This window comes from Excalfactoria chinensis, chromosome 1 (assembly GCF_039878825.1).
Source record: "Excalfactoria chinensis isolate bCotChi1 chromosome 1, bCotChi1.hap2, whole genome shotgun sequence".
NCBI classification, from domain to species: domain Eukaryota; kingdom Metazoa; phylum Chordata; class Aves; order Galliformes; family Phasianidae; genus Excalfactoria; species Excalfactoria chinensis.
In genome coordinates, this window is record NC_092825.1 from 166,748,106 (window position 1) to 166,770,484 (window position 22,379).

The window sequence follows — 22,379 nt, forward strand, 5'->3', positions numbered from 1 at the left end:
ACATTCAAGTTAAAAACAATGGCTTATACTGAAAAGCATCTGTTTCAAGTTAACTACAGATGTGAACTGTTAATAGAAACCATGACTATTATCATTAGTGTTTTTGTTTTAGTTCACTTTGTATCACAGAAAACTTAACTGATTCAGGCATCTTTTAATAAAATTAATCTTAATCCAATTAGGCAGAAAAAATTCTGATATTTTAAAGAAATGAGTATAGTTTGGAGTCCTTTCAAGTACTAAATTTTCTCTAATGTCCACTGAAATACAGGGCATTTTTATTTGTATAGTGTATGAGTTATATGACTGCTGTAGATACTTAGGACTGATTCAGCTCTCACAAATACCTACTCTGTATCTTTGTTACTTTTTGAATATTTTCACATGCAAACCAGCATGAGAACTATAAGCAAAGTATTTGATATTCCCCGACTGGCAATTTGAAAGTAAAAGAAAAGGAGGAAAAACACTCTACTTCTTACTTAATACCAAAGTGCACAGTCGCTAGGAGGAATGAGAGAAAATTCACACAAGACAACACTGATCACAAATGAACACATGTACAAGTTTACAAGTACACAGAGAATGTAGCAAAAGAACAAAATGCAGCTGACCAGACATTTTTAGGTGCCTGTTGCAAAACTAAAAAGTAGCTTGAGGTATCTCATAGAGAAAATATCTTTTATTGGATCAATAGGACTGTGCACAGCAGTGTGTGTGCATGGAAAATTGTCAGTTTGGGCCACTGGGTTTTCTTATGTGTGGTGTTACTAAAACTGTACTGTTTTTACATACTCCAAAGTCTCAGCAAAATGATCTCAGAAGAATAAGGGAACATTAAAAGGTATTCAGCTGCAAGGGATGCATCATACATGTGCAATGTAGATTTTCTCTTGATGACTGTAAATTGTTTTTCAGTTGCCTGAATAAAAAATGGTGGAGAGAGATTGGGTATGTTTTTCATTCTGAAAATAAGAATTTATCTGAAAAAGCTCTAAATTAATATCTAAAAGCAGAAGAATGAAATATCCAAAGAAAATGACAGTGCTTTTAACTAATGGGCACTTAATGAAAAGTTGTTCCCCATCTGAATTTTTTCATAAATCTTGTAAGATTCAAGTTATGTTTTGTATTCATAACAGATCAGTAAGCATTCATAATTTTGAAACAAGCCTTTATTTTTAAAGTGGTATTTCTAAGGTGGTGTGCTGACTTCGCAGAAAGTTATTATTTCATTCTTCACTTTCACTGTAAAAGGTAAGCAATAGATAATGTAACTACTTCTGTCACAAATTTCTGTGCTTTATACAACTGCTAACTGAAACATTTTTAACACCTGGTAAACAGCAATTTTTGACTAATTCATTCAAGGTTGAGGTGGTAGCTTGTAAAACGCTCAGATGTAGGTAGTGGCTGACAAGGCTTCATAAGTCATAATGTTCTCTGTTTTAGGAGGCAGGATTGCTTAGTCCATCATCAGTAGTGTAGAAACACTTTTCCTCCACACTTTCAATGGCAGGATGGAGGATGCAAACAATCTGTTAATAAGAAGTTTCCAAAAGTTTACCATGAGAATTTCTGTGTTATACATTGAAAACAATTTCTGCTGATCTCTGCAGTTTTGAACTTCATATTGCTTTGTTGCTTTTCAGCAGCCAATATACAGATTCCAGACACCTAATGAGATGTATTTTCAAGGGCTGTGATAAAAATTTACATTTTTTGTACAAACAAGTTTTCTCCACATATGAAAATGCTTAAACAAAAATTTAATGACTGGATCCAGATAGTTTCCTTTAGGCTGCAGAAAATTACTTTAATCTGTGAATGTGATTTGCATCCATCGGAAGACAAAAATTCTCAATTAACAGTATAGTTACCCTAAAATGTGGCTTTATGTCTGTTTTTCTGTAATGATTTCTGTTTCTGTACTGCAAGTTAAAAATAATTCCTCTCTAATGTTTCTCTGCTCAAAGGAATGGTTGACTAAATTAAGGTGTTTTTTGATGGAACATTCAGTAATTTAAGAATACCTTCAGCTGGCCACATTATATCCATGATGGAAGTTTAGTCTGGAAATAACACAAAGCCATATCATAAAGGTTTGAATGCAATTCTGGTTTACCAGTCAGAATGGAAGTACTGTATAGACACTTTTGTGAAAGGAAATGTACGTTCAAAATGAGTTCAAAAATAAAGATTTTAATAATCCTATACCTGTTTAACAGTATCATACAGTGTGATAAGTTCCTATGGTAAATATAAGGTAATTCAAACTAAATGCCTTTCAGAGCTGCAGTTGCAAGTACAAAGCTTTTTGGCTTAATCCTAATGAGTAAGCTGCAATGAAGGAATAACTCAAGGTGCCCACTTTAGAGGCCAGTGGGAAGGGAAGGGAAGGGAAGGGAAGGGAAGGGAAGGGAAGGGAAGGGAAGGGAAGGGAAGGGAAGGGAAGGGAAGGGAAGGGAAGGGAAGGGAAGGGAAGGGAAGGGAAGGGAAGGGAAGGGAAGGGAAGGGAAGGGAAGGGAAGGGAAGGGAAGGGAAGGGTTAGAGAAAATTACGGCTCTTACTGCCTCTTTCACCCACTTCTGGGGTTTCAAGCACTAAATGCTGAGCTTATTGTTTGCAAGGTTGATTGAAGAGGCCAGTGGTGAAACATGGCTCTGAAGAAGGGGATAGCAGACCTCTTGGAAACGAAGTAAGGAGGTGTCTGAACACAAATGTTTCCACAGATCAGTCTTTACCTCATGGGAAAGTTCAGGGACTACTATGTGCCAGTTATCAGTTAAGGTGTTAATTTCCCATGAATAAGAAAAACAAGGATAAAAGAAGGGGAGGGAACCCACTTTCATTAAACCTCTTGTCCTTTTTATATTGATAATTGATATTGATTTTAGATCAAAGCTTTAATAGTGAGCAACTATAGGAAGCAAGCAGAGCTTATCTTTCCTCATGAAACTGAGTTTACAAATAAACTGGCCACCAAGTGTGAAGTCTTCACTCTGGTAAAACCTGATGTTAGTGAACTCTTCTTAGTCGGTACTACTTAGTGGTGAGGCATTGGAACAGGATGCCCAGGGAGGTGGCAGAGTCGCCATCCCTGGAGGTCTTCAGGAAATGTGGAAAAGTGACACAGAGGGAAATGGTTAGCAGGAATGTTAGGCATGGGTTTACAGTTTGACTGGATGAATGGATGATCTTAGGGAGCTTTTCCAACCTTAATGATTCTATGACTCTTTGTTTCTACTTGGGAAAGGAAGACCCAACTTAAATCAATAGTTGAGTATCTTCCCAAACTGAGATGGAAGTATTCTCATACTAAGCCCCATTATAATACTAAGCATTCATTATAATGACAATTACAACAGAGCTTTGTAAATCATAACAAAGTAGACACTTTGAGGTTTACTTCACACATGCTAATTAAAGTGCACTGCAGTCTTTAGTAGGACATTCGACACTAAAATCTCAATAAAATCATTTCCTGTTCAGAGTTTATGAAAATTGGACTTATGTGATAGTATGGATCAGGAAGAAGCTGCAAAGTCCTCACATGTAAAACATTTTAGACTCAATATGTGATCCTCTGAAGGAGTCTTACTCTAGCAAAGACAGCAGTATCAAGCCTAACACTTTGGCCAGAGTTTACAACTGAAAAGGAAAGCTTTTTCCACTTACGCTTCTATCAGCTGTACTAGCAGAAAATTCCTCATCATGGAGGGAATCCTATAATCCTGCATTATAAATCTTTTACTGAGTTTAATCTCCATCACGAAAACCATTCATATGCAAGGACTGACCTTCTACCAGTCTTTAAAGAAACCAAATTTATGTACTGTAAACTCAAGCTATCTCAAACTAAAAATATTATCAGTTCTGTAGCTCTTATCTTTTTCTTCTGAAAGTACAGTAATTATTGTGTGATAGGTCCTTTTCATGTTGTCAAATTTATCAACTCATTCAGTCAGAAGTCCTTACAGTGAAAAATGGCAAAACATTGGGTTGAAGAGGTTTCTTTTTTCAGTGGTTCTATTACTTCTTACTAGTTACATACTTTCTTTACTTGCAGCATTGCTCTTCCTAATGATAAAATGAGAGATTTCCAAACTAAAATGCCACTAAGTGGCTAAAATATGGATACTATAACCTCTCCTCCGGAATCAGCCACAGCTCAGGTAGCTGAAAAGCTCCTAGTCTGGCATATTGTTGCTCCCAGTGTAAATATCAACCGGGAGAGGAAACAACAAAAACTGGAAATATTATTTCCTCCTTCCACAATTTCTTATTCCTTATGAGACTTTAGACAACAAGTTGACCCTCACCATGCCTTTTCCAGAGAATGTCATGAAAAACAAAACAAAAAAAACAAAAAAAAAAAAAAAAAAAAAACCTGAAATACACATTGATTTTCTCTTCTTTACCTTTGCTTCCCACTTTTTGTCATTTGATGTATGTTATGATCTGCCAAGTATGATCTTAGAATAGAACAGAACACAACAGAACTGTCTGACTGTGTTAGAGCTAGCCAGAAATTAAAGCACAGACATTAATTAAAACGATCTCTTTAAATCTAGCATGGTCTCTTAACCACTATATGGACATTTATATAAAGACATTTTTGATAACACAGTATTAATCCAAGAAAACCTAAAATCTAGTATGATTATTAGTGCCTAACTAGTAACTTTTTGTTACATCTTTTGAATTCATAGTACCTACAAGAGAAATCTACTCCAGATTCTGAAGAAGTAGTCGCATGGCTGGGTACTAGTCAAACATCTCTCCAAAAGATCCTAAAACTCTAGGTTACCATCCAGTTGTCACCTCACTATACTGTTTATGTCCACTTCCCACCCCAATGACTGCAATTTTAATTATGGCGCACAGGTGATTCAGCAGGCCATTTTCCATAGACTTGCAGGCTATCAAGACTCCAGAGCACAGCCTGAGAACTACTGTTGTAAGCTACTAAGTTATAGTTAAAAATTCAAAGAGATGATAATTTCATTATCATATCATTTCTTTGTTCCTGACTGGGTCCCTACCTGTGATGAGTCCTAATAAACTGAGCAAACACCTATATAAATGCAAAGTATAAGAAAAAAAAGTATGAAATAAGTGTTTAAAAAATAATGAAACAGTACTAGATACTCGTAAGTACTCATCACTTCTGAACCTCTTTAGGTTCAGTAAGAGCTAAGTGAGAAATGTCAACTTTAAAGCCTCAGTGCTTGAAGTGTGTTTCTAACTACTCTCTGTATTAAATATGTCACATTTACTGAAACAGGTGCTCTGATCAAATATGCAACTTTTGAAGAGGATCTGTTAGCCTGCAGTGGGAATATTTATACTGGCATTTGTATTGCAGTTATTTCTAGTATTAATGTTATGAGTCATATCATATCATAGTATCATAGTATCATAGTATTGTGCGAGTTGGAAGGGACCTTAGAGATCATCGAGTCCAACTCCCGGGATTCGAGCCCTCTGTGTAGCAGAGCGGCACTTCTACCCCCTGCTCCACAGGGGGGGATTCGAACCCGGGCCCCCTGGTGTTGCAAACGGGAATTCTACCGCTGCGCCACCGGAGGCACACAATTATTGAGTCAGTTCAATAAGCTGTGCAAACATTGATAGCCTGTTACTTGTTGCTTTCAGCATTACAGATCACCAAAGTGTTGTGTGAAGGAGAGGAAGAGCAAAAGGAGGAAAGGAAGAAAGAGAGAGGGAGAGACAGAGAGAGGAAGGAAGAGAAGATGGAAGGAAGGAAGAAGAGAAGGAAGCAAAGAAGAAAAAGACACAACATGTTCAAGTCTACTTTGAAGGGAAGTATGAGTATTCAGCCAAGGTCCTAACAACTGATACACCCCAGAGGGTACAATTGATTTTGCTTGTGAATTTGAGCATTCCCACATGTGCTGGGCAGCTGGCACATGTGTCATTCTGTGCCTGATCAGAATTACTGGACTGGGGAAATTTACACTGTGAGAAGGGAATGGAACATAAGCAGAGCTTTCTCAACAAATGTAATCGTCACTGATTAAACTTAGAGTTACTAGGGAACCAGAATAAGATGCCATTAAATAGTCATCGACTCATTTCCCAATGAGCAATGAGAACTGAAAGGGTTACCATATGTCATTAATTTAAACAATATCTGAGGGGCCTCATAAGAATGAGAAATTACTAACATGAGTAATCTGTACATATATCCAATCCTGTTTTCTTTTGAATCTTGAGATTTTTGCAAATAAAAAGAATAAATATTTTAGACATTCTGTTTTGTTACTAAAATGTTCTTCTCTTGAATTGAACTTCAAGTGTGGAAGAGACACCTGGTTGATAATTACAGTACCTGTCCCCACAGGTAGATAATTACTGAGTAGAGACATGAAATATCACTATGTCAGTTATTAAGTGAACTAACATTGACTCTGATATACAGGCATGAGGACCAGACTCTTAACTAGTATAATTAATAGGATATCTTCATCCAGTTCAGTACCGTAGAGCTACATTGATTAACAGCCATTGAAGAATGAGACAGTGTATACTCTAGCTATTTTTAGAAGGCATTCTCTGTAAGAAACCATTGTGTTAAGACCTAATTCTACACCCCTTATTCAAGTTCAGTCTCAGTGCAATTAAGAGTAAGAATAAAATGTGGCCCGTCTTCTGAGAGTTATATGTGAGAGAGGAACATAAATTCTGATGCAGCTTAATAAGAATGACTTTTTTATCTACGTGCATACATGTATCAAACCCAGTAGGAGACAGGTTAAATGTTAAAAGCAGTGGCTCTTGAAACACAACAAGACCTAGCCAAAAAGATAAGAAACCAATCCAAGACAGAGATGCTAACATAGTTCTCCCTCTCTTGCTCGACAGCTGCTTGTTTGAGGATCTGTCATATGGAAAATATGTGAACCTGATGAAACATCTGTTAAAGTATCTCCACTCCCATTCAGCTCCTTAAAAACAAAATCTGTAGGCTTGTTGCTATTTTCAGTAGTGCCCAGACACTTGTTCTGTGCACTGTAGAATGGGAATGGCAATGGCTTAGGACTGCCTGCCTGCTTGAGGCTGGAATGGCAGCACACTTCATAGTCATCTCAGGCATGTGGGATAACACAAAAACAATGTCTTAAAACAGTGTGTAATCCTAAAAAGAGCCACTCCAGAGGATTTCCATTGCAGACTACTTAGCATGAGGATATCTAAATGCATGCACAACTAGTTTAGCTTGCAGCTTACTCTTGCTAGGTAGATAATTACTGGCATAGCTTCCTCTTTTAATTCTTTTCATCTAACTAGGCAGCTACTTCTCTGTTTTCTTGCTCATGATATTTATCTGTTGGAGACACTGGTAAATTATTCCTGGCATTTGTTACAAGGGCAGCTCTGAAAGTAATGCCTCCTATTTTATTATATTGGCCCACATTCTCAGAGGCAGATGTTGGTGGTATGGCAGCAGAGACTGAGCCCTCCCACCAGTAATTCATTATGTGTTGTTGCCATGTGACAGATGGCAGCAGAGGGGCAGTCTGACACAATGGTGTGTGACATGGAAGTGTGGATGAAGCAAATCTGCATAACTGAATTCCTTAGTGTGGAAAAAATGGCATGCATAAACATTCATCAATACTTGTTGAATGTTCATAGAGATCAAACAGTGAATGTGAGCACAATGAGGTGGTGGGTGGTGCATTTCAGCAGAGTCAGCAGCAGTTTGAAAGACAAGCCACATTCTGGGCAGCTATGTGCAGCTGTCATACCACAAAATAAAGAGCATCACTATCAGCTTATTAACACGAATCAAATGATGAAGACTATGTTGAAAAATAGTGCTTTGTAGAATTTGAGAATTTTATGTGTTGAATTGTCTTACGCTCTTTGTAGCTTTTGTAGTTTCTATGGAAATAAATAGGAGGCATTACTTTTGGAACAACCTACTACTTGATTCTTTTACTATAGAAACTGGGGAAGCATTAGAAAACTGAGCGCAGTAAGGAAAAAAAAAACAAGAACACTCCTTCTTCAGACAGAAAAGGGGAATAAAAGCAAAGAGTCCAAATGCTTGTTTCTGTTGGCTTTAGCAATAGCCAAGCAGCTTCACAAACTTAATAAAAAGTGCTCTTTTCTCCTTAATGCCCATAAAATATATATCCCTGTACAGAAACAGCAATTCCACACCAGACTGAGATTGCAATGAAATAATATATTGGTTGAACAGAGTATTATTTTTCTACTGATAGACAAGGAACTTTATGTTATTTCAAAATCTATTACTCAGTATATTCTCATTTGTCTGTTTTTTCACAGTCTGTAGACACAGCAGTAAGCATGCTTAGCCACATTGGGAAATTTGAATTTTTAACCTGAAGATGAGATGACAATCTGTCTCAACTGCTGTCATGATCTTTCATTTCAAGATGATATGTTTATTCTTGGGCATTTACACTGCGGTAGAGAACGTCATAAAGTATCTGAGTTACAAATGTTAGTTTTGATTGAATATGACACTGCAAATAAACATACCGATATACTCTGTGGCTTCATCATCCTCTTGGTTCCGCAGCTGATATTGCTGAGCACCTCTTGCCATAGAGCTGGACATCACGGAATCATAGAATCATAGAACACCTTAGGTTGGAAGAGGCCTTAAAGACCATCAAGCTCCAACTCTCTGCTCCCACAAGCTCAAGCTAACCAGGGCCCACCCTGGCCTTGAGCACCTTCAGGCATGGGGCATCCACAGCTTCTCTGGGCAGCCTGTGCCATGCCTTACCACCCTCTGAGTAAAGATCTTTTTTCCTAACATCCTAAACCTAACCTAAATTTTTCCCTCTTTAGTTCAAATACATTCCCCCTTGTTATAACACTATCTACCTGTACAAAAAGTCATTCCTCCTCTTGCTTATAAGCTCCCCTTAAGTGCTGGAAAGTAGCAATGAGATGTCCCCAGAGCCTTGTCTTCTCCACAGTAAAAAAAATCATTTCCCTCAATGTTTCTCTATAGGAGAGGTGCTCCAGCAATCTGATCATCTCTGTACAGCTTTTCATCCACCAGAACTTCTAGGTCCTTCTCTACAGAACTGCTCTCAGTGAGTTCTTCTCTCAGTCTTCAGACATATCTGGGATCACTTTCACCCAAGCGCAACACCCTACAATTGGGCTTATTAAATCTTATTATGTTCTCAGATAGGCATATAGGAAAATGGCCTGTAATACCAGCCTTTAAGAGTAAAATTTTGGTATGAAACCATACTGCCACAGAAGAAGAAAAAAAAAAAAAAAAAAAAAAAAAAAAAAAAAAAAGACAAAATCCACAAAAAACGCACACACACACACACACACAAAAAAAAAAAAAAAAAAAAAAAAAAAAAAAAGAAAAAGAAAGAAAAAAAGCAAAAGCTCTGGAGAAGCAAACAAACAAAGCAACAACGAGAGTTGATTTTCTCAGTTAAATTGTCCTACTCGACTGTCATACTCTTGCTTAACAAAGCATGACAGCAGAGAATCACACAAAATGTCTGTGATCACCCTCAGATAGGCCAGGAAGACTTCCTTTAGAAAGCAGTCTTAATTGTGCTGCTGCCATTGTGAAATGGGTGTAGAGGCAAATCTCATACAATGACGAAGGTGGAAAAAATCAGACTAAATCTCCGTGTTGCTGCCTTTTGTTTTTACTGCTTTGGATGTGCATTTTGCAGAGCCATAAAATCATGGAAAAACCTACCAAACAACCAAACATTCTTCTTTAACCCTTTGGCACTGGAAAAGGAGTGTCTGGAAATCTTGACATTTAGCGTCTAGGGTATCAAAACAAAACAAAACAAAACAAAAATACAGCTCACAACCCTCAAAGTCTGGCAAGAGAAGTGAAGAACATAAAAGCTGTGAAAATGAGGCTAGTGAGACAAAAATGAAGAAAAGGACTGGCTTTAGAAAATACTAGGTCTCTGATTTTTTAATAGATACAAAGAAAGATGTTCAAAAAAGAAAAGATGCATTGCATTGTTTCTGCTTTGTAAAAGCAGGAAATGGGGAAATCATTGGATTGCTAATAAAGTTACAGTGAATTAGTCTTGATAAAACTTTTTCTTATCATAATGTTCCCCCATTCTCATCAAAGAAAATGTAACAAATGAAGTGAGTTTGGAAAAATTTTCTGAGTATTTAATGGTCATTTTACATCTCTAGCATGAAAATCCAGTAGGACTGAAATAGCTTAGCACCTATTTTTTCAGAATAGGACAAGAAAGAAATAATCTTTATTTTGAAACTATGTTATTGTTACAGACAAATTCAGCCTGTGATCTCCTTTCTAGCTCTCACAGACAATCAGAGCAATGATCCAGTTGTTCATGTGCAATCAATATAATTATGAATAAGTCCAGCAGTAGAAAATTTGATGCAATGCTGACTATCATAAGGTTGATTAAATACAGGCATATATTTTTACATGTACATGTGTGTATGTAGGTACATGTAGAATCATAGATTCATAGATTTTGTTTGAGCAGGAAGGAATCTTTAAAGGCCACCTAGTCCAACTCCTCTGCAATGAACAGGGACACCTACAGCTTGATCCAGTGGCTCAGAGCACTGCCCAGCCTGACTCTGAGTATCTCCAAGGACAGGGTATTCACTACGACTCTGGGCAGCCTGTTTCAGAGCTTACCATAAAAAGCTTTTTTTGCTATAACCAACATAAATCTCTCCTTTTTTAGTTTGGAACCATTTCCCCTTGTCCTATCTCATCAAACCCTTCCAAAAAGTCTTTTCCCTTCTTTCTTACTGCCCCTCTTTAGATACTGAAAGTCCACTCTTAGGTGTCCCTAGATTCTTCTCTTCCCCAGGCTGAACAGCCTAGCTTTCAACCTGTCCTCATAGGTAGGGGTTCCATCCCTTGGATTGTGTGCCCTCCTCAGAATGCACTCAAGTGGGTCCATGTCTTTCCTGTTCTAAGGATTCCACAAGTCCTTGACTTTAACAAGATATTTTGCATGTCCTGTCCTTCCACATTTATTGTTTATATATTATTTATTTCCAATCTCATTACTTTGCTCTTCATCTTTTATAGGTTGATGGGGATTCACATATCAGGGCTGCTGGACACATACTATTCAAAACAGCAAACACGCACTGTTTGGGTGTCCCTGGAAAGACAGAACATGTAAAATATCTTGTTAAAGTCAAAGGCCACATGATCCAAGGGATGTAACTGTCTTTTCTATTAGTTCCTGGGGGGAGGGGACAGAAGAGAGGAGGAGAAAAGAGAGGAAAAGAGAGGAAAGGAAAAGAGAGGAAAGGAAAAGAGAGGAAAGGAAAAGAGAAGAAAAGAAAAGAGAGGAAAGCAGGGTGACAGCAGACATGGGTGAGAATGCAATATTCATTGCTTTCATTGCCTCAGTCTACACCATGATCTCCCCAGCCACTGTGCTTAGTGAAACAATTCAAGAAGAGAGCAACCACCAGCAGTAGATGAAGATCTAGTCACGGATTACCTGGGAGGACTCAGCACACACACATTGTGGGAATAGATAGGCTGCACCCAAGGGTCAGGATAGAACTGGAAAATGCTCTTGCAAGACTGTTCTAACATTTTTAAATGTCTTTCAAATCAAGGAGATCCCTTGATGACTGCTGAACATATCTTCAAAAAAGTTTAAAAGGATAATCAAGACAACAACTGACCTGTCAGCCTTACTTTGACATCTAGAAAAATGTTGGAACAGGTCCTCCTGAATTGAATTCCTAGGCACAGAAAGAACAGCCAGCATAAACTTATCATGGGTAAATCATGCCTAACAAACCTCTGTTGTTTCCATGAAAAAAAATAAAAAAATAAAAAAAAAATCACTGAATCACTAGAGACAGGGAGAGCAGTGGACATCAGTTACAGTGACTTAAGTGAGGCTTTTAACTTAGCATCCACACTGGGACAAACAACGTGGATTAGTGGAAAATCATTTAGATAAAACCAATATTGGATGATTAGGCTCAGCAGGAAGTGGTTAGTGAGTTGGACTCAACTTGGAGATCAGTGGAGTAATTCAGAGTCTGTCCTGGGACATGTCCTCTTTAACATTTCAGTAACCTGGAGGAGGTATCAGAGGGTTTGTAAATCATCCTTACATCCCAGCTATGCGTGTGGACATGCACAGTTATTCTGTTCTCTCTTTCAAAAGGAAGAAATATTTTTTTCCTGCAGCATTCATCTAAAGGAAGTGTGTAGGTAGACAAAGGTATTTTTGTAGGTCCTTACGTGTTTTCAGTCATTTTTCCTGCTTCCTATACCACCTTTTTCTCATCCTGCCTTTACTTCCTTCCCAGCCTCTATCAGTTATCTCAGTTCCCCACTCCTTGTTTTCTGCTTTTGCTTTCTTTTCCCCTGGTCCCAACCCACACTTGTCTATACTCCCAAACATCCATGTCTCCTCCCAGCTCTTGCCCTTTTCTCACCACCTCGGTATTTTCTCCTCTGTCAAATTTTCTGAGCTGCAAACATAAGAGTGCTGAGAGCAGAAGGTAGGGCAGGCTCTGGGTTAAGTTTGCTTTCACATTCCATGGGAGGCACACAACTTCAGCCTAGGGAAAGTCCCACACAGTACTGCAGCTTCAGATTTGTGCTCCTGGAACTTTCAGAGATGCTGATGCTCACCTCTGAGAAACAGGTGAGAATGGTATTTCTAGAGAGGCTAAAGAGTTAAATTTTGATTGTGTTTCACAAGGATTAATTTAACCATACTCTCGTAAAAGGGAGTCTTTAAAGACTTTTGCAAGAAAAATGCAAGTCTTTTATCAAGATTTGATACTTGTTCATTTAGTAATAATGAAACATGAAATATGCCATGTGTCAAACTTGCCAGTCTAGGCAGGTTTCCAGATCTTTAGTGGTAATATGAAATAAAAATAACAAGAATTTTGTTTTGCTTTATTTATTTTCTGGGAGCATCTGTGAAGACTTTCTTTTCAATGCTCTTGCTTAATACCATATTCTCCAGAAGTTCCAGAAGTAGCACAGCCAAAGATAGTTCCAATTATCCAATGTAGAGCTTGCAGAAAAACACAGTATTATTAATATTCTCTCTTCTTGCTATATTTTGCATCTGTAATCAAGATCATGTGCAAATAATAACACTTAGACATCCTATTACTTGATTGTGCCTTTAATTTGAGAAGTGTGATAAATAAGTGGGATCAGCTGGGCTAGCAATTAACTCTGCATTGAATTGCAGTTTCAAAAATAGAGCCTGAGTCAATGATCTTAAAAAAACTGGTCCCAGAATACCAGTGTGTCATGTGCATTTGTACATATATTGTTAATGAATATGGTGCCATTGAATATTTTCTGACACACAGATGTGGACAGGTACTGCTGAGTATGAGAGATAATTCAGAATGACAGGAATGTTCTCAAGGGCTTACAATGTATGTGGCTATCTGACATCTTCAGGTCTCTAGACATGCCTATATGTGGACAGTGCAATATATACAAGTATATATCTTAGTCTGCTCTGAGCAAACAGATTGAACTAGACAATGCCAAGAGATGCCTTCCTACCTCTGCTTTTCTATGATACCTGACATAATACAAATGTCAATGTCAGTACTATCCAACTCATCATTCAAATGCCATGATACTACTGCCTTCCGAAACATGAGGGTGATTGAATGGAGGAAGAGCTGGGGAGAGAGATTTACAAACAAAGCAAAAAATTGAAATTGAAGACTTTGATGAGAGCACGAAATGTCTAGAAGAGAGCTAAAGCCACGTCTAGCTGTCAGGTTTTCCAGGAAAGAACTGGACAAAATAGTTATCATGAATAAACTATTTGAAGCCTTCAGCTGTATTTTCTCATCAGTGAATCACTGACAAGTACATCCTCAGTTTTGAGAAGCTGCTATAGATAATTGTCCAGGAATTTATGCAAATCAATTTATATCAAATACACAATGCTTGAAAAATAATGGCTAATAGTTAATTATGAGTAGTAGTCAGTCATGTCCAAAACCATTCAAATAGGAGATTAACAATTAAGAAATAACAAGCCAGAAAATAGTCTTTCTGCATAGTGAGATCCCTGTTCCTAGGTGAATACATACTGAAAGTCAATAATAAGATATTAACAAAAGTCAATCCCATCTACACATGACAAAAACAACCCAGATTTTTTTCTATGTAGAACAGTTACCAAAATACAAATAAAAAGTTGCAATGTACTTGGAGTGTGATATTCCAGGCTGGTATGAAATCCATTTCATTCTATTGCCTACATTGGGATCACTAAAGTTTCGCTGATTTATACCAGACATAAGTCTGGGGTTTCTTTCTTTCTTTCTTTTACTTTTTTTTTTTTTTTTTCCCCTCATTGTTTAACCAACTTCACTGCACAAGATTAGAAAAGATTTCAGAAGACTCCAATAAGAGGCAACAGAAATAATGAGATGCAAATTGATTAAGGCATGAACAGGGTATTGAAGAGAGGCAGAGGAAAAAGAGAAGCCAGGTTCTGTCAATGTTACTGGAGTGGTGACAAGTGGACTTAATGATGAGAGAGATGAAGGACAGAAAAGACAGTCTGAGGTTAAGGATGTCTCAAGTTTGGAAGTAATTTGATACTAACCTTAGAGAGCTGACAAAAATCTTAGCAAAACCCTTAGCAAATTTAAGTAGTAAGTCAGAGAAGCAGAATGACTGGTCAACAGATTTCACCCAGAGTAGATTGAGAACAGATTTCCTTCATCTGATTTATTCTAGTGTCAGTTTTGATTAAAATTCTTATTTTCTAAGGAATTAGAGCTATGAATGCCTTTTTCTTACTGTCTGGATTTATCACCATGATAGCCAAAGAGGTATCTTTATAGAGATATTAGATAGCCTGGTCATGCAAAGTGCTTTCCCAAATTTTCCCAGCTCACAGAAACAAAGCATTGAGAGAGACAAGACTGTCTGAATTTCATCATATCATATCATAGTATCATAGTATTGTGCGAGTTGGAAGGGACCTTAGAGATCATCGAGTCCAACTCCCGGGATTCGAGCCCTCTGTGTAGCAGAGCGGCACTTCTATCCCCTGCTCCACAGGGGGGGATTCGAACCCGGGCCCCCTGGTGTTGCAAACGGGAATTCTACCGCTGCGCCACCGGAGGCACACATAAAAAAAAATTTAAAATTAAATTAAAATTTAAAAAGCTTCAGCCTACAAACATGTAGAAATAGCAGATCCAAAGGACCACAATACATGCTTTGCTCACTGTCTCTGTTGTAATCCTGTTTACATACAGATGTGCACCAACATGTACATATACAGACATTTTTGTCTTTGCTGTCAGAGGAAACTGATACAAGGAGAGAAGCTAGGTTTGATTATTGAAGTGCCTTAAGCCACAGCACTACAGAAAACACATGGGAAACAAGAAAAAGCAGAAGTTTCAGAAGAATAGACCACTTCAAGCCCAGTTCCTAATGTGCAACAGAACATTCTCGGGAACACCCTGTTTAATAAATTGATAGTAGTTGCATATAAAATGTGGCTGTCTGAACTAAATACAAACTACAGCAATGCTAGTGGGAGGTAATTTACACTGACAACTTTTCAAAACAGCTGATTTTGCTCGCTATAAAATAAAACTTTCAAGAATACTCTAGATCTATTTTTAAACATAACACTCCTAGTGAGGAAAAATGAATAGAAGGAAAAGATGGCTTAAAATGGGAAAAGATATGGAGGGAAGCAAATGGCCAAATCCCAGATAGCCTTGTTATTCTTGTTTGTTCCTGCAACTGGATACTCCACTGCAAAGGATAAAACCACACAGGATGGGGCAGGACATGGGCCTGCATTCCAGTACCACAGATCACAGCTACTAGAGATTGTGCATGGCCTGGCCTTACAGTTGAAAAAAAACAAAAAACAAAAAACAAAAACAAAACACAAAAAAAACACAGAGCAAGAGAAAACAAGTAAAATAAATACCCTGAAACAAAACCAATAGCCAGCATAGCAGAGAAGAAAAATGAAAGACCCTCACTTCGTGTGTTCTGAAAGGACAGAGCAAGGATATACTTAAAGTAAATTAGGCAGAACTGCAGTCTCTGGTAGATTCATAGGACAAAAGGAGAAGTTTGCTCACAGGTTGGGTGAAATCTTGTTCTCCCCTCACAGCTTCCCCCTAGTTCTTCATCATTTAGGGCCAGTTCAACGGCTTGATCAACGTCCCTGTGAAGCTGCAGGGCTAAAGGCCAGCCAAGGGCCACAGGGCAGCATCACTCCTCCACTAATTAGCTCCATCAGAAAAAGCCTGATCAAAGAAGTGCTGACATTCAATCAAAAGTCAGACAATATGCTCTTGAGTAATAAACACTGTCATATTGTCAAGTTGTGCTAACTCTTCAACTGAAATGCACGCTGGAAAAAGGGGAGGAAGGCCAGAGAGGCAATTGCACAACATATGTGACAGAGTCTCAACAAAAATAAATAGTCACCCAGACAGGAAAAGAATACTCCCCTAGTCTCCTGTGCTCTGTGCACCCAGGCACACAAACCACTGCTCACCCTAACACTGTGCTTCACAGTCATGTCAAAGTTGAATGCAGAAGTCTAAGCCAGATGCAAAACCAACAGGTAGTACCTAGTTATCCATGTGCTGCATGGCAAAAGCTTTCTCTAGCACAGCAAAGACAACTTAACACTTGATTTATGTACACCAGAGGTTGAAAGAACAAAGAAAAGGGGGCCCAAAAATTGACCTGTCTGGGAAACAAGTCCATGAACAAACAAGTTGTAGATCTGGTCTGCCAGTACCAGTCATTTGAGAAACTGCTTCACCTTGCTGGAGGTGAAGCAGGGACAGATCTCCAGATCTTCACCACCTTGAGTTTGTCCAGCTTTTTAAGTAATGGGATCAAAAAAAACAGAAGCAGAAGATTATAAAAGTTTTTCATAGGATCATAGAATCATAGAATCATAGAATCATAGAACCATAGAATCATAGAACCATAGAATCATAGAATCATAGAACCATAGAATCATAGAATCATAGAACCATAGAATCATAGAATCATAGAACCATAGAATCATAGAATCATAGGATGGCCTGGGTTGAAAAGGACCACAGTGACTACCTAGTTTCAACTCCTCTGCCATGGGCAGGATCACCAACCACCAGACCAGGCTGCTCAGAGCCACATCCAGTCTGAACTTGAATGCGTCCAGGGATGGGGCATCTACAACCTCCTTGGGCAACCTGTTCCAGTACATCACCACCCTCTGTGTGAGAAACTTCCCCCTGATATCTAACCTAAACCTCTTCTGTCTCTGTTTAAAACCATTCCTTCTTGTCCTACCACCATCCACCCTCATAAACAAACATTCTCCCTCCAGTTTATATGCTCCCTTCATACACTGGAAGACCACCGAGAGGTCTCCTCAGAGCCTTCTTTTCTCCAAGCTTTACTCGATGCTTTCCCCAAAATCCACAGGGCAGGGATTAAGACTTTAGCCCCATAAAACCAGGTCAGAGGACTTCATGAGAAAGTTGCCAGAGATAATCTTTCCCCAGAGTTAAGTTGTCTGAGGAAAAAGTCAAACCTTGAGCATGTCCAGCCTTCTCAAATCTGTTCACTGCCAGTGCTAAACAGTGTAGGTGGCATGTATCACCAATATTGAACATTTGCTCCTTTCTCCTAATGTCCTTTTTTTCCCCAAACGAAAGCATTACCACATTTTGCAAACAGCACTCACTCTCCACTCATTACAGGACTCTCACTTGAGCCATTCCTTCCCATACTCTAGTTTTGCTCATCAGTCAGCCTCATCTTATGGCATATTTATCAGTCAAACTAATACTCTGTGTTCTGTAGATCTTCAAGGATACAACACTCTTCCTTGAGAACAGAACACAAGAACATCTCTAGGAGATGATGTTTGTTCCATATGAAAACATTCTCCTTCAAAGAGAATTCTGCTCACGAACATACAAATCAAGCAGAAAATGTCATAATGAAATCTGATTACTAAAAATTCACATATTCTTACTAGAAATCAGGCATAAGATAGCCAACTTCACAATACTGTATCTTGAATCTGCTTGAATATTTAATTGAGTCACATGGAGTGCAGGAGTGCAAAGGCCATTCTAAAGGGCAAATAAATTCTGAGTTTGCTCACTGCCACAATACCCGGAATACCACTTCCTCTCCTGTGTATACCTTTATAACCTTTCTCTTTTAAAAAAGGTATTGCTACCTGGCTCTGTCTAATGGATTGGAAGCACAACTGAGACAAAGTTTGATGTCACCAACTCTCTGCTGCAATGCCAAGAAAAAGGAGAAAAGAGCCTATAGAAGAAGATGCATAAGAAAAAGAACCTCGGAGAGAACATCTGTGAGATCCTGCTTCCTCTCAAACAAGGAAAACATATTTTTCTAATGGCTTCTTTTTACAAAGTGCATTCAGATAAGGCTGGGTTTTTTTAATCAACACAAATCCTTATTATATGTTCATCCACCTCTATCTGGCAAAATAATCAAGAGAAGGTTATGCCTGCACTATCTGCAGCTTCAAGGACAATTCAAAGTACAATCCACTGCTTGTAATTTTTTTATAGTTCTGTATTATTTTACCACTTTCAGACACTAGCTACATTATATGGCACACACTGCATATTACTTTCCACAGGTACAATGGAACAGGTTTCTATTCATATGCTTAAGTTGATGTTAAGAGTTCAGGTCATCCCTAAAATATTGAAGTGATTTGAATATGACATGGACATGAAAGGTCAACATTTTCAAATATTCAAGTACTGTGAAAGTTTAAGAATGTTTGGGCCTGATATTCTGTATAAGTGTATATTCATCTCTTCAACACAAATTAAAAGGAACTGTGAAGACTCAGAAAATCAGAAAACTTAATAGAGGCTTTTGACAAATGTGTCTGCAAGTGTGTGCAAGTAGATTTTTGTGTTTCAGCTAACAGATAACTAAGAAGAAAATGTTTTTTAAAACAAATCAATGAATGTGGAGTGTGTGAGTTTTATGATGGGAACCTCTGAATGTTTTAAAACAGTATCCAAAGAAAGGGAAGAACATGTGGAAACACATTCATTCAACTGAAAAATCAAAATATTTGGGATAACATTCATCTCTCTTAGGTCTGGAAATTTCCACTTATGTATCTAAATGTGAGTAAGACCCTGAGCTCCTCTGAAGCCAATAGTAAGAGAGATATGTTTTCTGAGGATATATAATTTTTGTGCCTTGTTATTGTTACTGTTAGCTTTCCCTTACTTCTGTACAAAGCATATTCTAAATTATTTGATGCTCTGGGGGACTGCAACTAAACAATCTTACATCATACACTGTGGGGAGACTGAGTCCTCTGCTGGGGCTCAAATAACCAGAGTAGCTAAGGTGGGAAGACATCTCTGGAGATCCTCTTGTCCAATACCTGCTCCAAGAAGGGTCACCTAGATGTTGCTCTAATAAATCAGTGAATCTTTCGGAACACAAATGCCTGGTCTTTTCAGGCATGAAGATCTGTGCTTTGCTCTCATGTGTCATCACAAGTGCACAGTAGAAATGTGGAAGCAGAAAGCAAATTTCAAGTGGCATCATGATTCCCTGGACCAGAAAACAAATATTTAGCAATGGTGAAAAAGAGTTAGTTAAATAAATAAATAAATAAATAAGAATGGTGAGTGGGGTGGGGAGGAGACAGGAAAGGACACAAAAAAGTCATAAGTCATCCCGTGTCATGGCTTGGTAGGAAAATGTTTTCACGCTTAAGTCTACTGAAACTACTCAGAAGCTCCACCCAATGTAGCGTCTGTATTTTACCAATAATAATTGAAATGGAACACACCAGCCTTTACTTATCCTGCCTAATGAATGTTATCATGTGGAAAAGGTAAATCAATAACAGCTGAGATCAAACATACCAATCTCCTTGTACAATGCTCTCATTTATATAAATCTTTATAATGTAACTGCACTTCTCATTTAAGTGTAGTGTGTGAAACACTGCCCAGTACAAAAGAACTTCTCTCTTTTCTCCATGCAGTTTGAAAGGGTGGCCCAAATGAATTGCTGGAATGACCATCGAAAGGGCTACTCATTAGTTATGTCTGTCCTTGGGTATTAGCCAGATGTGAGCTAACAAGACCACAAAGTGCTGTTGGTATTGGCAGCAAAGACAGGGTTCATCATAGTACCTCTTGTCTAGACTAGGGATGTAAAAGGAAATAGAAAACAATTCTACAACTATATGTACTTGATGTTCCATCCCCCTTTTCTATAGAAAAAATAAAAAAATTAAAAAAGTAAGACTGTTGGAATTTTTCGTTTTTATTTGGGAAAGACAAATTTGGAAACCAGAGTGACTCATGCTGGAAAGTGTCTGACTGGCATGTGATAGCCAGCTAGCTGCAGAGAGTTAGGGCTGTAGAAGGAGTCTGAAGTAGGCATGTGGATTCAGATTTTAGTATGTTTTAACTCTTAATATCCTCATCACTCTGTTTTCTTTATTCGCTATGTAGGGATAGGAAAGCCTCCCACAATCTATTTGATCACTAGCAAGCTGATGTATATCAACAGGTTTGTAGATACTGTGAATACAATCTTCAGCTTTAGGAATGTATCACTGGTCCATTGCCAAATATGTTGCACAAATGTCTGTCTAGGTAATTCTGCAGCCCATGCACCCTAGAGGGAAAATTCATACCAACTCATTGTTTCTGACTCCTTTTTGCAGGTGCAAAACAATTGCTTTTCTCAGAAGATCATCCAAGACTGTATATAGTACTCATTTGAATCAAGACCCACCAACTCTTTACATAAATTCTTTTCTCATTTCCAGATGCTGCACTCACCTCCTAGCCCACTCAGGCTTAGACAGAGAGGTGCTAACTGACCCAAAGCTATAAACTGAAGGAAAACTGAGAGCCTTTTTTCAGAATTTTCCCAAAAAATCTGATCACACCCATTAAAGGTGTTGTTTTTTTTTTTTTCTATCAGTGACTTTGATCATAAGCTCGACAATTATTGCTCTCTTCCACCTCCTTCCCATCTATAAAGTGCTGACATCACTCTCTTCCATCCACCCTTCATTTCCATTGAGAAGGGTAGGCAATGAATTTCTTCAGCCATCACAGCTGCCCTGAAAGACTCTATCTTACAGCCATCAGCATTTACCCATTACCTCAGGTTCATACTAATAAAGCAAGAGGAAGAATTCACAATCTGCACTCTAGCATCTTCTAAATTTCCTACTAATGCACATTGTGAGGAGGATAAGGGCTCATGACAGTGTACTTTACCACCACCTGCTTATAGAAAAACCATCTTTTCTTGCACTTCAATTTCCTGACTTATGTGTTGTTTTCCACTTTCAATTCCATCTGAACTTTCCTTAGCTATTTCTCAATCCATATAAATTCTGATGTTCTGGCAGGCATGGATTCAGCAGCAGGAGTAATAAAGCTCAGAGCACTTCTCCCTAAACCTGCACTTTAATACCTTCATCAATGACACTGAGAGTGAGATTGAGCATACCTTAAACAAGCACAGTGTGGCTGACAAGCTTTAGGAATGAGATGCTATCCAGAAAGACCCAAATAGGTTCAAGCAATGGGCCCAGCTGAACCTCATGATGTTCAACAAAGTTAAATGCAAGGTCTTGCACCTGGACCAGGGCAGCCCTCAGTATTAGTACAAACAGGGGGATGAAAGGATTGATCATGGCCCTGCTGAAAAGAACCTGGGGATACTGGTGGGTGGCCATCTGGACGTGGCAAGCAGCAGTGTGTCTACAGAGCCTAGATAGCCAATGATATCCTGGGCTGCATTCAAAGCAGCGTGGCCAGCAGGGTGAGGGCATGATCCTGCCCTTCTGCTCTAACCTATGAGATCTCACCTGCAGTACTGCTCCAGATGTGGAGCCCTCAGTACAGGAGGGATGTGAAGCTGCTGGTGTGCATCCAGAAGAGGGCCACAAAAATGACACAAGGGAGGGAACGCCTCCCTATGAGGACAGGCTGAGAGAGCTGGGTCTGTTCAGCTTGGAGAAGACTCTGTGGAGACCTGAGAATGTCCTTTCTGTATCTAAAAGGGGGCTCTAAGAAAGAAGGAGACAGACTATTTAGCAGGGTGTGTTGTGATGGGACAAGGGGAAGTAGTTTCAAACTAAAAGAGGGGAGATTTAGACTAGATACAAGGAAGAATTTTTTTATGACAGGTTGCCCAGAGATGGGGTAGGTGCTCCATCCCTGGAAACACTCAAGATCAGACTGGATGGGGCTCTGAGAAATCTGGCTGAACTTTAGGGGTCCCTGTTCAGCATAAGGAAGTTGGATTAGATGACCTGTAAGTG